A 15,621-nucleotide genomic window follows, 5' to 3' on the forward strand; every position below is an offset into this window, starting at 1 on the left:
TATTCGAAAAATAACAGAGCCAAGAGGAGAATGTTGGGCAGCCAATGGCAGCGGCGCGGGAAGAAAGGAGGAGGAATTTGCAAGGGGGGGGGTGTGCACCGCGAGAAAAGTGCACGATGCACGTGCACGCCCGGAAAAAGGGCGGGGGGCAGGGTTGCACGCCCTCCAACAGCGCCGGATTTACGCATAAGATAAACAAGCTGCAGCTTTGGACCCCACTGTCTTGGGGGGACCCCCCAAAAAAATTAAAGGCGAAAAAAGCCCCTGGATGTACATTTCCAAAATATGAGATAAAAAATATTTGATAAAAAATGCATGTTTTGTTATGTACAAATGGCTTTAGATACTAAATTAAGGGGGGGGAAACTGGATGTACATTTCCAAAATATAAGATTAAAAAAAAAATTACTTTGAGAAAAATGCATGTTTTGTTATGTGCAAATGGCTTTAGATACTAAATTAAAGGGGGGAAACCTGGATGTACATTTCCAAAATATAAGATAAAAAACAAGTTACTTTGATAAAATACATATTGCTTTAGATACCTATTAGGTCCATAAATGACCATATAGCATATATCCAACACAAAAAACAGCGACAATTTGTTGTTGACAAAGGACAGCTGGACATATAAAGGGCCCCATTACCTTCAGTAGCTTAGGGCCTCATCAAACCTCAATCCAGCCCTGGAAACAGGAACGACCCCTTCCATAATGATAATTTTACTTTTTATACCCCACCCATCTGCCTGGGTTTCCCCAGCCACTCTTGGGCAGCTTCCAACATATATAAAAACATAATAAAACATTAAACAAACACAGCATGGCCTTCAGATGGCTTACGGGTCGGATAAAAACAAAAATGTTATTATTTATACCCGCCCATCTGATTGGGTTTCCCCGGCCACTCTGGGGGGCTTCCAACAAATACGTAAAGGTAAAGGGACCCCTGACCATTAGGTCCAGTCGTGGCCGACTCTGGGGTTGCACGGTCATCTCGCTCGATAGGCCGAGGGAGCCGGCGTTTGTCCACAGACAGCTTCTGGGTCATGTGGCCAGCATGACTTAGCCGCTTCTGGCAAACCAGAGCAGCGCACGGAAACGCCGTTTACCTTCCCGCCGGAAGGGTACCTATTTATCTACTTGCACTTTGATGTGCTTTCGAACTGCTAGGTTGTCAGGAGCAGGGATTGAGCTACGGGAGCTCACCCGGTTGCAGGGATTATTATTATTTATACCCCGCCCATCAGGCTGGGTTTCCCCAGCCACTCTGCGCGATTTCCAACAAAGAATTTAAATACAGTGGTGTGTTAAACATTAAAAGCTTCTCTAAACAGAGCTGCCTTCAGATGTCTTCTAAAAGTCCGATAGTTGTTCTTCTCTTTGACATCTGGTGGGAGGGCATTCCACAGGGCGGGTGCCACTACCGAGAAGGCCCTCTGCCTGGTTCCCTGTAACTTGGCTTCTCGCAGTGGGGGAACCGCCAGAAGGCCCTTGGTGCTGGACCTCAGTGTCCAGTCTGAACGATGGGGGTGGAGACGCTCCTTCAGTATACAGGACCGAGGCTGTTTAGGGCTTTCAAGGTCAGCACCAACACTTTGAATTGTGCTCGGAAACGTACTGGGAGCAAATGCCAGTCTTTCAGGATTGGTGTTATGTGGTCCCAGCGGCCATGCGCAGTCACCAGTCTGACTGCCGCATTCTGGATTAGTTGTAGTTTCTGGGTCACCTTCAAAGGTAGCCCCACTTAGAGCACATTGCAGTAGTCCAAACGGGAGATAACCAGAGCATGCACCACTCTGGTGAGACGGTCCACGGGCAGGGAGGGTCTCATCCTGCGTACCAGGTGGAGCTGGTAGACAGCTGCCCTGGACACAGAATTGACCTGCGCCTCCATGGAGAGCTGTGAGTCCAGAATGACTCCCAGGCTGCGCACCTGGTCCTTCAGGGACACAGTTACCCCATTCAGGACCAGGGAGTCCCCCACACCCACCCGCCCCTGTCCCCCCAAAAACAGTACTTCTGTCTTGCCAGGATTCAACCTCAATCTGTTAGCCGCTATCCATCCTCCAACTTGGGGGGGGGGGTTCAAAGCCAACCAGAAAGGCAAGGTGTAGAGCTTTTCACCCCACTGGACCAGCCTGTTGAAACAAAAACGTCTCTGCGTCCGACGTGATGGAGGTGGAGAAGAAGGATCATGGAAATTCTATAACTGTGACGTTGGAAGAGACCCTGAGGATCATCTAGTCTGGCCTGCAGGACTCTGCCTCTACCCCATACAGGGATTGATCCTGCAACCTTGGTGTTATCTGCACCTCCCTCTAAGCCAGGCGTCCCCAAACTCAGCCCGCCAGCTGTTTTGGGACTACAACTCCCATCATCCCTAGCTAACACGACCGGTGGTCAGGGATGATGGGAATTGTAGTCCCAAAACCGCTGGAGGGCCGAGTTTGGGGGTGCCTGCTCTAAGCGACTTAGCTGCCCTGTGATCATTTGCAAGGGGATCCCTTTTAATTCCACTGGATCAAACCTTCCCCCCAGAAACCATAGGAAAGGATTCTTAGTTCTGTGTGTGCTCTGAGCCTTCACACGTTGCCAATGAACCTTATTTTGGGGGGAGTGTCCAGGGGAGGGCAGGGGGAGCAACTTGGGAAGGGGTGCCTGTGGCAAATAATAATAATAATAATAATAATAATAATAATAATAATAATAATAATAATAATAATAATAATATTTATTTATATCCCAACCTCCCCAGCCGAAAAGCCGGGCTCAGAGAAACTCTGCTTTCCCCGAAAAAGTTGGCAATCCCGTTTCTTCAAGCGCTAAAAGCTCTGATGGATGATCTAGCTATGCTGCAAATGGCAAATGACATGGTAATTATTACTATCATCATTATTAAATTTATTTGCCTCCCCTCCACCAGCAGGTCCCAGGGCACCTTGCAACAATTTAAAATCCAGTATCAAAAATAGCTAAAACAAACTACAGGAAAGAGGAAACATTAATCTCAGAGCATCTTCAGGAGTTTTAAGGATGAGTGGTACGGAAATATTCTTAATACGTAAATATATAAATAAGGAAACTGCTCCTTTATTTCGATGGAGATGCTTGCAAACTAAAAACAAGGCACTAACCAACGCCATCAGCTTTGAGGATATTTTTGGAGTTGAATATTTTTACCTGACCTGTTTCCCCATTTAAACTTTTAGGTACTGTAAGATAAAATGAATGGGTGGGGTCGCTGCTGTTGTTTTAAAGTGTTAATGCTGTCATTAGCAGCGTGGGAAGAGCAATGGAGAAAGAACTGGAAATTTACAGCCTGTGAAGTATTGAGGGAAAATCTAATCAAGATGTTTTGTAGATGGTACTTAACACCTACCAGAATAGCTAAAATGTATAAGACAAAAACAGATCTGTGCTGGAGGTGTGGTGAAACAGAGGGGACACTTATACATGTTTGGTGCACCTGTGAAAAAATCAAAAGCTTCTGGAACACAGTGTATGATGAGCTGAAAAAAATGTTTAAGTATAACTTTATGAAAAATACAGGAGCTTTTCTACTAGGGATTACGGACACAGGTATAGCAAGAGAAGATCAGAAAACATTCCTCTATGCCACAGGAGCGGCAAGGATCCTAATTGCTAAAAACTGGAAAAAAGGAACTCTGCCAACAAAAAAGGAATGGCAAGATTAACTGTTAGGGTATATTGAACTGGCTAGATTAACAGAGGCAATTAGGTATCTGAAGAAGTGTGCATGCACACGAAAGCTCATACCAAGAGCTAACTTAGTTGGTCTTTAAGGTGCTATTGGAAGGAATTTTTTTATTTATAGAGGCAATTAGAGATCACACGAAACAAGAGTTTCAAAAAGCACAGGGAAAATGCAGAGAATACTTCACAAAACAGTGCCCTAAAATACATACCTGGACTTGTCTCGATTAATGTCTGCAGGAGACTTTGTGGATATTTAAGTTATAATTAGAAAAATCTTAATAATTATTCATAAAGGAAACAGTTTATAAGAAGTAAATAAGGAGACCAGATCCAGGATAAAGGAAGTTTTTTATTTGGTTGTTTGTATTGTTGTATGTTATGCTTATTGTATTTCTGTATTGGGGGTGGGGGGTTATGTTATGTTGTAAATAAAATTTCCAATAAAATTTACAAATAAATAAATAAAGTGTTAATGCTGTAGTGGTATTTACACTTTTTATTATGTATTGTTATTGCACTGCTGTATTTTGAAATATTTGTTGTGAGCCTGGTTGTGTTTCTGGAAAATTCAGCCTACATTGGAAAAGCGAAGGCAGCTTTCTGAAGAAAAGGAATGCAGCAATTCTGATAGAAATTACTGCACCGCCCTTTTAAAATCACCTTATTTTTGTACCCCTTGCACTCCTCTTACAATGGTGTACATAGTGTAAAGGTGAAAACAATTTTCACCCCTTTAGCTCCAGAATGCTCACTTTGAAACACAAAGGAAACGAATTTAAATTTTATTTATGCACTCATTTAAATTTTATCTAGGTGTTTGTGGGTAAGCTGCACATAGCTCCTTTGGTCTGTGACGTTGATTGGATTTTATTGATTGGATTTCATTCTCCAGCTGCCGCCCCTTCTTTCTGAAGAATGCCAGGGTGCATTGTAATGGGTTGTGGGTTTGCTTGGGGTGCAGTTTTGAATTTCAAAGCACTTTTATTCAAGGCAAAGAAGCACTTGCCACAAGGTCACCAGGGATGCGGGAGCTGAGATTCCTGCATTGCAGAATCCTTCTAACTCTACAATTTTATGATTCTAAGCTAGTGCCTACCCTTCAGAGGTTTCACTAAAGCTCTGGACACTCTGGCCAGCCAAGGCAATGGTCAGCGATAGTGATGTGAAAAATGTGGATTCCCCCCACAATTTCGTATGCCAGCCCTTCCTATAATTTTGAAGGAAAACGTCACCAATCCACTTTAATTTCTCTAATTGCAATGCTTCCGCAGCCAGCCATTCCTTAGGAAACACGTGGGGTTTTTATTCCTTCATTGTAAATGCAGCTGTCTACTCAGAAGCAAGCGCCACAGTATTTAAAGGAGCTTAAAGGTAAAGGTAAAGGGGCCCCTGACCATTAGGTCCAGTTGTGGACGACTCTGGGGTTGCAGCGCTCATCTCGCTTTACTGGCCGAGGGAGCCGGCGTACAGCTTCCGGGTCATGTGGCCAGCATGACTAAGCCGCTTATGGCGAACCAGAGCAGCGCACAGAAACGCCGTTTACCTTCCCGCCGGAGTGGTACCTATTGATCTACTTGCACTTTGACGTGCTTTCGAACTGCTAGGTGGGCAGGAGCAGGGACCGAGCAATGGGAGCTCATCGGCAAGTCCTAGGCTCTGTGGTTTAGACCACAGCGCCACCCGTGTCCCACTAATTATCAAGTGATTAATTGCTGAAATGGATAAACTGACAGATACAGCTCAGAGAGAGAGGGGGAGAGAGGCATAGGGTGGTTTGCTGGTGCCCGGGGTAGGGCAAGCGTTGCACCTCCTTGGTGGACTGGGCAGCTGGGGTGGGGGCACACACCAATGGGGGCACGGAGCCTACATGGAGGGTGAATGGATCCTGCCTCCGATAGGCTCCTCGCCCGCTGGACCATCCATCTCCCCATTGGACCAACCGATCCTCTGCCAAACCTCAGCTGCTAGGGCTCTAGGCTTTTATTGGGGGTGCCTGATCCCGTCCCCTCAAAAAATGTGCACCTGGGGCCACTGCCCGCCCGGCCTCCCCACATTTTGCCTCTGGAAAGAGGGCAGTTCACCAAAAGGAAATACTTTTTCAATGACTTTAGGGAGTAAGTGGACTCCGGCTTCCAAGTACTGGGACTCTTACTATAAGCATGTAATACATGGGTAGGCAAACTAAGGCCCAGAGGCTGGATCCGGCCCAATCACCGTCTCAATCCGGCCCACGGATGGTCCGGGAATCAGCGTGTTTTTACATGAGTAGAATGTGTCCTTTTATTTAAAATGCATCTCTGAGTTATTTGTGGGGCATAGGAATTTGTTCATTTTTTCCCTTCAAAATATAGTCCGGCCCCCCAGAAGGTCTGAGGGACAGTGGACCGGCCCCCTGCTGAAAAAGTTTGCTGACCCCTGATGTAATATTTGAAAAAGGAGTTTTAATGGAATGCAGCTCCCATTATTATTATTATTATTATTATTATTATTATTATTATTATTATTATTATTATTCCCTGGCCATCTGGCTGGGTTTTCCTAGCCACTCTATGGATTGTTGCTGTTTAAATGCTTCCAGCAATACACAGAATTGAACTGATATGGGGAGGTTGCGGTGGAAGGAATACGGCATTGTGAACATAGGAAGAGCCCCTGGATCAGGCCCATCGTAGTCCCGCATACCGTTCTCACAGGTTGGAATTTTAATCTACTTTGACTCACAGGGGAACTGCATACTGAATAGTTACTGAACTGCCAGATCAAGCAGCACACACCATTTTAGCTTTAAGCAAACAAGCGACTGAGCTATGGATTCTGCCTAAGAACTAGACAAACGAAAGACGGCAATATTGTTAGTTCCTGAATTCCCTGTGGCTCAGACCAGGCCTTTGTGAAATCCTAGATTTCATGGAAATACCGTATTTTTTGCACCATAACACTCACTTTTTTCCTCCTAGAAAGTAAGGGGAAATGTCTGTGCGTGTTATGGAGCGAATGCCTGCAGGTGGGGGGGGGGTCTGCTGCAGTCGTGAGCAGAGGATCCATGGTTCCCCTTCCTTCCCTCCTCCGTGGTTACAAAGCATGGATCCACATGGATCCTCAGGATTTTCGCATTGGGCTACTCCAAACTCACTGTCAGATCACATGTCTGTGGCCACAGCATGAACCACAAAAATCACATATCCACTATTTCGTTTAGAATTTTTTTTCTTGTTTTCCTCCTCTAAAAACTACGTGCGTGTTATGGTCTGGTGCGTGTTATAGAGCGAAAAATACGGTAGGTGGCAAAATCTTGCTTGCTTCGGAGGGCAAGTGTCTCTGCCCATGGCATAGGGCAGCCTTTGTTTGTGGTGCGAACCGAGTTTTGCTCTGATCAAACACTAATGAAAAGGTTGGGCTCCTCAATCGCTGGAATGTTTGCTGTATAGGACAAAGATGTATTTTCAATTGTCCTCCCAAAAACTCAGGAAAAGTGTGTGTGTGTGTGTGTGTGTGTGTGTGTGTGTGTGTGTGTGTGTTTGCATCCGCATGTACTTCACTTTTCTGCTTCCTTACTCTATAGAATCACAGAATTGTAAAGTTGGAAGGGACCCTGAGGGTCATCTAGTCCAACCCCCTGTAACGCAGGGGTCTCAGCTAAAGAATCCCTTGCAGATGGCCACCCGACCTCTGCTTAAAAACCTCCAAGGAAGGAGAGGCCACCATCTTCCGAGGGAGCCCATTCCATTGACAAAAAGCTTCTTCTCCATCGGAAGGTTCCTCCAGCATAAACGCTTCGTGCCACAACTGAACATGTTTGTGGTTTCCAATTCTGGTCATAAGAACATGCGAAAAGCTCTGCTGGGATCAGGCCAAGGGCCAACTTAGTCCAGCATCCTGTTACCTCAGTGGCCAACCAGGGAAACCCGCAGGCAGCAACGTGTCTTCGGAAGCAGTTGCAGCCTCTGACTGCGGAAGCAGGACAGAGCCATCCTGGCTAGTAAGGTAAAGCTAAATGACCCCTGACAGTTAAGTCCAGTCATGGCTGACTCTGGGGTTGCGGTGCTCATCTCGCTTTATTGGCCGAGGGAGCCGGCGTACAGCTTCTGGGTCATGTGGCCAGCATGACTAAGCCGCTTCTGGCGAAGCAGAGCAGCGCACGGAAACGTTGTTTACCTTCCCGCTGGAGTGGTACCTATTTATCTACTTGCACTTTGAGGTGCTTTCGCACTGCTAGGTGGGCAGGAGCTGGGACAGAGGAACGGGAGCTCACCCCGTCACGGGGATTCGAACAGCCAACCAGGGGCGTCTTGCCCATAGAGGCAAGTGGCGCGGGGCACCAGGGTGCCATGTTCTGGAGGGCGCCAGGCAAGAGGCGGAGGCTGGACGTGGCGCCTCCCGACATCAGCTTGCTGCCCTCGCCTGCCTCGCAACTCTGGGAAACGGGGTGTGGGTGTGTGGCACCAGAGGGATCTTGGCACCCCAGCGCTGGATATACTTAAGACAGCCCTGCCTCCGACCTTCAGATCCTCAAGCCCTAGGCTCAGTGGTTTAGACCACAGTGCCACCTGGCGAGTAGCCATCCTCAATTGCCTTCTCCTCCTCCATGAATTTGACCAAGCCACTTTTGAAGCCCTCCAGGCCGGTGGCCATCGCTGTCTCCTGCAGGGGTGAGTTCCACAGAGTAACTATGCATTGCGTGAAGAAGGACTTTATTTTATCCATCCTGAATGTGGTGGTGCTGGGCTTAGTCAGTCTGGCCAGGTGGCTTGGGGGCTTCGTACGTGTGACGTCATGCATGCAATTTGGTCGCAACTTGGCACCTCTGCCTCCCACAGAATCTCCTTGGAGAAAAAGATGGGATGTACAGTGGTACCTGTGGATGCGAACGGGATCTGTTCCGGATCCCTGTTCGCATCCTGAAGTGAATGCAACCCATGTCTGCGCGTGCGCGGATCACAATTCGCCGCTTCCGCGCATGCGCTTGACGTCATTTTGAGCATCTGTGCCTGCGTGAGCGGCAAAACCTGGAAGCAACGCGTTCCGTTACTTCTGGGTTGCCACGGAGAGCAACCCGAAAATGCTCAACCCAAAGCTACTTCAACCCAAGGTATGACTGTAGATTCAATAAACCAGCAAATAAAATGGAAATTTTTTAATTCACCATGTAAAAAACCATTGGGTGACATCCAGCGAAGTCATACTTCCTGAGTAGGCCTCTTGATATCAATGGAGTATGCCTAATATTGGCTGAAAGTCTTGTGACTGCTGCTATTTTGAAACCAGCTGTGACCATGAGAGTCAGGCCAGCGATGCTAAAAGGTCAGATGTTTGTAAGTGCCTTGCGAGTGACTCCATCTTTCCAGTGTGTTGACCTTGGGGGAACCAGGTGGCAAACGGGTGCCTGCCTCCAACTTGAATTCGGAGATTTAATTATCTGTTGGTCACTAGGTCTCAAGGTCGCTTGCGCTCTCTTTTAAAAATAGCTGTGTAAGGGGAAGTATGAGAAACCACCCTCCCCAATGGGTGGGTGGGGAGGCTTCTGAAACCCCATTATCACCAGATATCCTAAAATAATGGCTCCAGTGGGATCAGTGGCAGCTGGAGCTGGCAACCAGCAAGTGATCTAATCATGGGTTTTGTTATGCAGATGTGGCTCTGGGGATGCGTCAGAGCTCTGAGAAATCAGCAGGTAAATGGAAAATGGCATTAGTTTGGGGGCAGCTAGACTCCTTGATCTGCTCCTCCTTGCCAGATTGCAGAAGCCACATTCAGAGAAGTGCCTTTGCTCTGCCAAAGGCTAAGCTGAGGCTGAAGGAGCCAGGAAAAGGAATGCCAAGAATATCTGCAGCTAGAGAAAGCCACAGGCCAGTTAAGAGGCCAACCAAAACAAAAAGTCTATAAGGAATCTTTAAAGAATCTTTAGAAAACTATGGAGTAAAAGGAAACATCTTGGCAAAATTAGACTGATCCCTGTATTGTATAAATCTAAGTTCGTAGGGAGGTAAAAAGAAATTATGTAAGAAATATGTAACTGTGTGGTATAGAGTAATGGATAGATAAAGTACAGTGAGATTAACTGGAAATCAATTTTAAATTTCTTCTCTATAAGTTTTATAATTGTGTTCAGTATCAGGAGTATATATGATGATAATAATTATTATATTAATCTTCTTGTATCTTATAGTGTGGTGGTTTGTTTGATTTTTCTGTAATTTGTATGTTTTATTGTATGTTTGTTTACTTGTACGTAGTCTGTTTTCCCATAAATGTACTGTATTTATTTTAAATTAATAAATATATATTTTTAAAAAAGGAATGCCAAGAATATGTTTGCCCAAGGAGAGAGGTGTCAGAATGCTTGTGCCTTCAAGCATTTTACATTCTGGATTTGGTGCTCTTCAAAAAGAATATAATGTTATTTTTATTATCTGTATATATTATTATCATTATTGCCCGTATATGCCCATTCAACTGCTTTGATCTGCAGAAATGGCCCTGTAAAAGATGTCAATAGGCAGGGAGTTCCGAAGTTTTGGGTGCTGCCACACTAAAGGGATTCCTTTGCTAAAATGAGGAACGGGTATTACGTGACATCTATAAGAGTGCCATGTAATGGCAAAAGATTGCTGGCTGCGCATCACCAGGGAGCTTTATGGCTGAGCAGGGATGTGATCCCAGGTCTCCTTGCTCCTGCGCTGCATTTCACACACCACACTCTGCCGTATGGCTCCTGTGGGATCTTTGCCTGTGGCACCAAGGGGCTGAGCTGCCTTGGTGATATATGGAATGTCCCAGCTGCTCAGGAAATAGAAACCTGCAGTCCAGTTTCTGAGACTGAAGGGAAAGTTCATAGAATCATAGAATCATAGAGTTGGAAGAGACCACAAGGGCCATCGAGTCCAACCCCCTGCCAAGCAGGAAACACCATCAGAGCACTCCTGACATATGGATGTCAAGCCTCTGCTTAAAGACCTCCAAAGTAGGAGACTCCACCACACTCCTTGGCAGCAAATTCCACTGTCAAACAGCTCTTACTGTCAGGAAGTTCTTCCTAATGTTTAGGTGGAATCTTCTTTCTTGTAGTTTGGATCCATTGCTCCGTGTCTGCTTCTCTGGAGCAGCAGAAAACAACCTTTCTCCCTCCTCTATGTGGCATCCTTTTATATATTTGAACATGGCTATCATATCACCCCTTAACCTCCTCTTCTCCAGGCTAAACATGCCCAGCTCCCTTAGCCGTTCCTCATAAGGCATCGTTTCCAGGCCTTTGACCATTTTGGTTGCCCTCCTCTGGACACGTTCCAGTCTGTCAGTGTCCTTCTTGAACTGTGGTGCCCAGAACTGGACACAGTACTCCAGGTGAGGTCTGACCAGAGCAGAATACAGTGGCACTATTACTTCCCTTGATCTAGATGCTATACTCCTATTGATGCAGCCCAGAATTGCATTGGCTTTTTTAGCTACCGCGTCACACTGTTGGCTCATGTCAAGTTTGTGGTCAACCAAGACTCCTAGATCCTTTTCACATGTACTGCTCTCAAGCCAGGTGTCCCCCATCTTGTATTTGTGCCTCTCATTTTTTTTGCCCAAGTGCAATACTTTACATTTCTCCCTGTTAAAATTCATCTTGTTTGTTTTGGCCCAGTTCTCTAATCTGTCAAGGTCGTTTTGAAGTGTGATCCTGTCCTCTGGGGTGTTAGCCACCAAGTTGTCAGTGTGGTTGGGGTTAAAAATGGACACAGAGAAGGCTGAGGAGCAAAGAATGAGAATAGGGTTTGGGGAATGTGAAGGATAAGGAGGCCAGACAAAAGGAGACTGAAGATAGCACTTGGATAGCACGGGAATGGACTGATAAAGAGAACCCAAGGGGTCAGTTGAGGCGTTGGAGGGCGCTGCAAAGTAGCTGGCATTTGAGCAAGCAACGGAAATGATTGGCAAGGGAGAGGCAGAGGCAAATCGTCTCCAAAGGATTGTAAGGAAAGGCGACTCCTGCACAGCAGGGGGTTGGCCTAGATGACCCCTTAGGGTCCCTTCCTACTCAACCATTCTATGATCCTCTGAATACCTGTTTTATGAAGAACTGACCTTTCACGCTTGCCTAAAAGGGGCTAGATGAGGGATTTGGCATGGTGCGTCAAGACAACTCTTCCTACCGTTTGGATTTTGAGTTCTCAGGGAACCCCAAACTCTTGCCAGACCCCACAGAACTTTCAGCTTGCAACAGACTGGGACTCGAGGCCATTGGAGAGGCACTGAGCCCCTTCTTTCCTGGGGAGAAGGAGGTAGGATTCAGCAGAACGGTTCAGGAGGAAAGTTACCGGCGCTTTCTCCTCTGCTGGAAGAAAAGCTCAAAAAATGTTGCTTTTCTTTAAGGGCAGGATTCAGGAACCATTTGTGCCTCCACCTGGAAAGGAAGAAAGGAAGCATGTTGTTTGTTGTTGTTTTAGTCGTTTAGTCGTGTCCGACTCTTCCTGACCCCTGGACCAGAGCACGCCAGGCACTCCTGTCTTCCACTGCCTCCCGCAGTTTGGTAAAACTCATGCTGGTAGCTTCGAGAACACTGTCCCACCATCTCGTCCTCTGTCGTCCCCTTCTCCTTGTGCCCTCCATCTTTCCCAACATCAGGGTCTTTTCCAGGGAGTCTTCTCTTCTCATGAGGTGGCCAAAGTCTTGGAGCCTCAGCTTCAGGATCTGTCCTTCCAGTGAGCACTCAGGGCTGATTTCCTTCAGAATGGAGAGGTTTGATCTTCTTGCAGTCCATGGGACTCTCAAGAGTCTCCTCCAGCACCATAATTCAAAAGCATCAATTCTTCGGTGATCAGCCTTCTTTATGGTCCAGTTCTCACTTCCATATATCACTACTGGGAAAACCATGGCTTTTACTATACGGACCTTTGTTGGCAAGGTGATGTCTCTGCTTTTTAAGATGCTGTCTAGGTTTGTCATTGCTTTTCTGAAAGGAAGCATATAATCTCTCAAAAGCCAGCCAGACTTCAAGGGGGGGGGGTGCACAGTGTTTTGTTTTTGTTTTTTTAAGACAGGTCTCAGATGCAAGGATCTTACAATCCACTTGGGTCTCAGAAAGGAGCGGAGGGGATACAAATGGCAAGAGCACCAGACAAGGAAGTGGGGAGGGAGGGTAATAGGAAGGGCAGTGCTGGTATAGTGGTTAGAGTGTTCAACTACGACCAGTGAATCCCATGTTCACATCAGCTGTGATTCCTGCATTGCAGGGGGTTGGACTAGATGGCCCTTGGGAACCCAGTCAGATGGGCAGAGAAGAAGAAGAAGAAGAAGAAGAAGAAGAAGAAGAAGAAGAAGAAGAAGAAGAAGAAGAAGAAGAAGAATTCCTCGAAAGGAGAATGGCAGACGAAATTAATGGACTACACAGAATTGGACAAAACGACAGGAAGGATTCGAAACCTGCGGGACCAGAGATTTACAGAAGATTGGAAGAAGTATATGAATTATTTGAAGAGCAACTGCAATCAACAAATTATGCTAGTAGGACCACAAGAAGTTTTGTAAGGAGAAATACACCAAGTGTTACAAAGTAGAAAAAGATAGAGATATTGGTTATGAGTTTGAAATGTAATAGGGAAGATAAGAAATGCATACTGAGAGATTAGATTGGAAAATTTTCAGACAGGACTGATGGAAGTCAGTAAATTGAAGAAGATGTAAAAGTATGTTTAATTATTGTTGAAAATGGTATGTTAAAAAACCTAATAAAAATTTATATTAAAGAAGAATAAGAATTCCTGTCATTGTTTATTATTGATGGATAATCCTAATATTTCTTGCCATAGACAGTGGTAGCCGAGGGGAGAAAGCCACTTTGCAGAAGCCCACCCACCCACCCACACCCCAGCTTGGAGGCATCAAAGCGCTCTCTGGGGATTTTGTCTGCTTGTTGTGCAGCTGCCTTGAATACTTTTGAAAATGAAGTCCATGCACAACCACAAATCTCTTCTCTTCTTCCCGCTCCTCCCAGCCTGTTGGTGAAAAGGAACCGGGCCTCCCAGCCAAACTGAAAAAGGCAGATCTGGCAGGAACAGGAATCTGGGAGAATTTGCAGGAGAACCACGACCCAAGCGAAGCAGGCACAGAGAACCAACCATATTAGGCAATGGAGTCAAAATACGTGTGTGTGTGTGTTGCATTCTATAATCCTTTAAAAAGCTCCTGGGGAAATGTGAGTTATTGTATTTGACTGTCATTGGGAGGGATTAAATGACTTGCATTCTCCCTCTTGGTATTTATTCCCCATACGCCTTGATTTTTGCAGGCGATAAACCCAGCAGTCCTGGAAGAACAGGAGAAAAGCACAGCTCTGCTCATTCCAGCAGCTCACTTCCAGCAGGACACAGAAGTTATAACACCCCTCCACTGTTTATTTTCAGCATCCAATATTCAGAGATATACTGCTCCAGGGCATGGAAGATCCATGAGCGATCCACTTTAGCAACACTGGGAGCAAGGCATAAATTGCTCTTTTTAGTGGACTTTGGAACTCCCTGCCTCTTGACACCAGGCCTTCGCTGTGCTCTTTTCAGGGTCTGATGAAAACAGTCTTGTTTAGACAAGCCCGCCCAGGTGCTGTGAAGGTAGACGCAAGTTTTAATCTGCTTATCGCCTGCTGCTATTTTAACTTTTCAGAAGTAAATTTTAGGAAACAAATAAACAGACATTCCTTCAAATGTAGGAAGGAGATAAAGAGACATTCCTTCAAATGCTCAAAAGCCTGATGTGATTTCCTAGCTAGTTTCAAAGCGAAAAGGGCCGAGAGAGATTTAATTTCAAATGCGAAGAATTTGTAAAAGATGTCTGGAAGTCAGCAAGAGGGAGGGAAGGAGGTCGATACTTTGTTTGAGCAATGTTTTAAGTTATGGATTTGTGTAATGAAAATGTAATGAAATATGGAAAACTCAATAAAAATTATGTTTTAAAAAATAAAAAAAATAATTTCCTCCCCCATATTCAGTCTGCATGGAATTGGGGTGGGGTCTCCCAGAAGGGAAATAGCTTGCCCCACCTGTTTTGATAGACCTTGTGATTGCAGCAACAAAAGCCACACCAGGAATGACAATCTAATCAGTGCCCAGATTTTAACCAAATCATGCTTCCTTTGACCACTGGCAAGTGCAAACAGGGACAGCCCTTTGCCCCACTGAACGCACAGTCTTTACCCGCTTACCTGGGAGTAAGTTCCACTGAAGTCCAGTGGGACTTACTTCTGAGCAGACAGACAAAGCTTGCTCAATTTGCAATAAAGGAATAAACGCCCATGTAATTCCTAAGACATGGCTGGATGCGGAAGCATTGCAATGGAAGGATTTAAAGTGGATTAATGACCTATCCCTTCAAAATTATGGGAAGGGCTTTGCATGCCAGCAAAGCCCTTCATTTCCTTCATTTGGAGCCGGAGTTTTATTTTCAGGATAAAACAGGGCTCCGTTTTTGCACCTACAACCCCCCCCAACACCACTTTTAATTGTTCTCCAGTTGGAATTGTTCTACACTTGGAAGGTATGTTTTGGTTTTGGTTTGGTTCTAAATACATTTTATTCGATTTTCTTCCAACTATTGTATACAAAAGTGAAAATCACCATAACAGAAACAATAATAACACACACACACAAAACTATATACCAAAACAATTTCAAATCCAAAAATAGGGATTCTCTTAATCCCGCGACTTCCCTCCAGCCCTTCCCCTGGTTCCTTAATTTTTCTTTTCAACTGCATATCATTACTATTCAAAAAAAACATCATCATCCAATTTTCTCTATTATTTCTCTAAAACTACAAGTTTTCTTAAAATCCTGCCAGTGTGTTAACTTGGTTACAATACTTTTACAACAAACATTTCCCATTCTTTTCTGAATTTCTCGTCGTCTTGGTTTCTGAGCTTTCCAAT

Source organism: Podarcis bocagei (assembly GCF_964188305.1).
Source record: "Podarcis bocagei genome assembly, chromosome: 9".
Classification (NCBI taxonomy): domain Eukaryota; kingdom Metazoa; phylum Chordata; class Lepidosauria; order Squamata; family Lacertidae; genus Podarcis; species Podarcis bocagei.